Below are 3,822 nucleotides of genomic sequence, written 5' to 3'. Positions count from 1 at the left end.
ATCGTCCAAAGTCATCTCAGACTCTTCTCTAAAATATTTTTACTACTGAAGTTTGACTAAAGTGTGTAAGTGTGAGAACTGCACTGATGGCTTGTGTAAACTGCTTCTTCTTTTCTGTTTCTATATCAATCTGCTTACCACAGCAACTCCTTCTCTTTTTTTGCCTGTTCCAGTAATCAGATCATTATCACTAAATTTTTTTTTTTTTTTTTAATTTTAGTTTTTTAGCACATAGCGTGGAGATGGTCTGTAGAGATAAGCAACTTTATCTTTTAAACATCAACAACTTTTAAGTTTGCTTACAGGGTCAGAACAGGGAGGAACATTTGATGAAAATAAAACATGTTTTCAAAGCCACTGTTAAAGCCGTAGTGGTATTTTTAGGTACTCATGATGAAACTCTGTATCAGCAAGTACCCGTAAGAAAAGGTATCAGTGCATCCTTAATTATCACCCACCCTTTTTCATTTTGACTTTGCTCTCAGTTTTCTTCCATGGATGCAAATTAAAGGACAATGTGTAGGATTTAGTAGCCTCAAGCAGTGAGATTGCAGATTGCCACCAACTGAATACTACTCGCCTTACGTGTGGAGGAGAAACCATGTGAAAGGCCCTATCTAGAGCCAGTGTTTGGTTTGTCCATTCTGGGCTGCTGTAGAAACATGGAGGTTCAACTTGGTGGAACTGCTTCTTTTGTAGCTAAATGGCTCATCAAGGTAACGAAAACATTTTTCAAGTAATTACACACTAATGAAAACATGCCTATGAATAATATATTTCATTTCTGCCAATAGAGCCTCCTAAAGTTTACACACTGGACCTTTAAGTGAAAAAGCTATACATATGAACATTGTGTCAATATAAACAAATAAAACTCAATGAAAAGTAATCTCAAAAGTAAAACTTCCAAACAAATGAATGGTGTAATTGTTTTTTCCTCTTTGATAATATGTCCTTTTGTATACAGTTCCCTCTGCTTCTTTCTCACTGATCAGACTTTTACCCTCACTGTTGGTTTTGTGCCATTTGTTCAACACACAAATAGGACTTCCTTAAATTTCCGTTCCAGTCTTGTATTTAAAGAGGAGATTAGAAAAAGGTCAGTTGTTGGCTGATATACCGTATACTCAAAAAGAACAGTGTGGTTTCCATTATATCAGGAAAGCCAAGTTTTACAACCATTATAATAAAAATAGTTGATGGTTTTGAGACCACCAACATTTTGAAATGTAAAAATCATTAACTTTTTGACAGTGACCTCTCATTCTTCATGTGCATGAGAATATTCTGTGTTTACGCATTGTCTCCGATGGATTTAATCCGTTTTATTACATTGAAGCAGCTTTGATGAAAGTCTAATATTTAATGTTTAAGTTCTTTATTTGTCATATGCACAATAATTACAGGTGAAGCAGTCGTTGGCAAATAAATTCTTTGTTCTTAAAAATTTTTAAGCCAAGGTATATAAAACAGCACAAAAGTTAAAATACATCAATAAATACAACAAAATATATAAAACAGAATAGAAGAAAATTAATTATAATAGATTTGTGTATGGTGATAAAACCTGGATGCATACTGAATACGACCATATATATATATGTCCATTGTTATTGTTAGAAACAAAACAAACCACCAACAACATAAAAATGGCTTTAACCCTTGTGTAGTCCTCCCGTGGCCCGATGATAAGGAGCAAGGTTTTTAGGACAAAAAATAATATGTAATAATAAATAATAAATAAATAATATATTTTTTTCAGCTTTTTAGGCAAGTAAAGACCAACACATTGATATCTAATTTTCATCTTTTTTTTCCAGAAATATAGGTCAGTTTTAGTCAAATATACAATATAGCCCCATTTACGAGTGAAAAAATGTAATAAATCCTGAATATTTTTTTTCAATAGTTATCGTGAAAAAATAATTTAGTGATGGGTATGGAAGACCACAGGTGCTACAAATATTCATAAAACACATATAAATTTGTGAAGAAAGTTTAATTTTTTTTTATAAAGGATGCAGAGGGACACAATTCCTGAAAATTTCAAGCAATTCTATGAAAGTTAACCTTTAATAATGGTGTGACAAAAATGATTTCTGGTCAAAAAGGACCTGTAGACAAAGGGTTAAGAGTATATAAGGTGATTCAGAGAATATATTTGAGTAGCTACGTGACTCTATATGACAAGGGAAGAGATCTGACCACAAACAAACAGTTTGTCACTGCAGTAAGATAAAAATATCAAGTAAAGGTCACTGGTGTCATCATTATTTTAACTTGAGATGGTGTGAAGATGTTCTCTTTGACCCTGTGATAAGGAGCAAGGTTTTTAGGACATGTAGAAAAAAATAATTAACTTTTTCTTCACCTTTTTAGGCAAGTAAAGACCGACACATTGCTATCTAATTTCCATCTTCTTTTTTTTTCAGAAATATAGGTCAGTTTTAATCAATTATACAAAATAGGCCTCATTTACGAGTGGAAAAAAGTAATAAATCCCGAATATTTTTTTCAATAGTTATAGTGAAAAAATAATTTAGTGATGGGTATGCACAGAGTGGGATATGTCAAGTTTTGGTGAAACATCTGTTTTGAAAGCATTATACATTTTTGGATGGCAGCAAAAAATAATGATAAAATCACACCTGTGGTCCTGAAAATGAACCGTTTAGAGCCAATATAAACAAAACTTATCAACTATTTTTAGTTTCAACTTCTCAGTCAATTCACAAAACATTGAACAAGAGCCTCTGTTGCTGCGTGGTGCCTCCTCATTTTGCTATCTGAGACTCAAATGAGAATTTTCAGGGAGCCTAAACTTCTAAACTTTTTTTTTGGTTGTTTTTGTTTTTTTGTTTAGTCCTTTTGAACAAGCAGGCGCATCAACGGTAGAAACAAATTTGCTTACAAAGGTGCAGCTTTGAAAAAATATCTGCTGTGTGTGTGCGTGTGGCTGTGTGTGTAGGTGTGTGTGTGGTTGTCTGTGCATGTGGCTGTGTGTGTGTGTGTGTGTGTAGATGTGTATGTGTGCGCATGGGTGCGTGCATTCACACATGCTTGTTTAGAGACATGCCTGTGGGTGTGCATGTGTAAGGTAATTGTGCCAGAAATTACAATACCGTGACCGTTACGCTCCATTTTGTGTGCTGGGTCCATTTGTGTCCTGGAAGACCACAGGTGCTGTAAATATTCATAAAACACGTATAAATTTGTGAAGAAAGTTGAAATTTTTTTTTTATAAAGGATGCAGAGGGACACAATTCCTGAAAATTGCCGTTGTTTTTGAAACATAAACCTCAGTGCAAGGTCCAACTTGTTTCTGAAGCTTTTAACCACCTCTTTCACATCTTGCCTTCATCAGCAGATGAGGATTTACTTGTTATCACCTTATTTAGGTATGAGATTGTGGTCACATGATAACAGTTCGTTTGGGTGGGAAATCAGATCACCCCTGTTTCTGTTTAAAGATGGCGTGTGCTATTGGAAGTGACTGTCCTCCTCCTCCTCTTCCGTCTGCTGACTGGTTGGCTATCTGAGAATAAAACACAACTGGATGAATTTCAGTTTCTCTTTATTTATTTTATTTTATTGGTGTGAATGCAGGGTCTAATTCATGCACTGTTCAACATAGAAAATCTGTTTTTAACTGTCAATGCTATTTAAACTCCTTTCATTGCTTCTTGCCTCTCGTGTGAATCTCTTGTAAATCCACTACACTCATGCAGTTCAGCTCCCAGCTATTATGAAGCAATATGTAGAGGTGGGACCAAGTCATTGGTTTGCAAGTCATAAGCAAGTCTCAAGGCAAGTCCAAAGTCC

This window comes from Morone saxatilis, unplaced genomic scaffold (assembly GCF_004916995.1).
Source record: "Morone saxatilis isolate NCDOM2014 unplaced genomic scaffold, NCSU_SB_2.0 Contig17, whole genome shotgun sequence".
Lineage (NCBI taxonomy): Eukaryota > Metazoa > Chordata > Actinopteri > Moronidae > Morone > Morone saxatilis.
The sequence above is the reverse complement of the archived record's forward strand: the minus strand, read 5'-3'. Positions refer to the sequence as shown.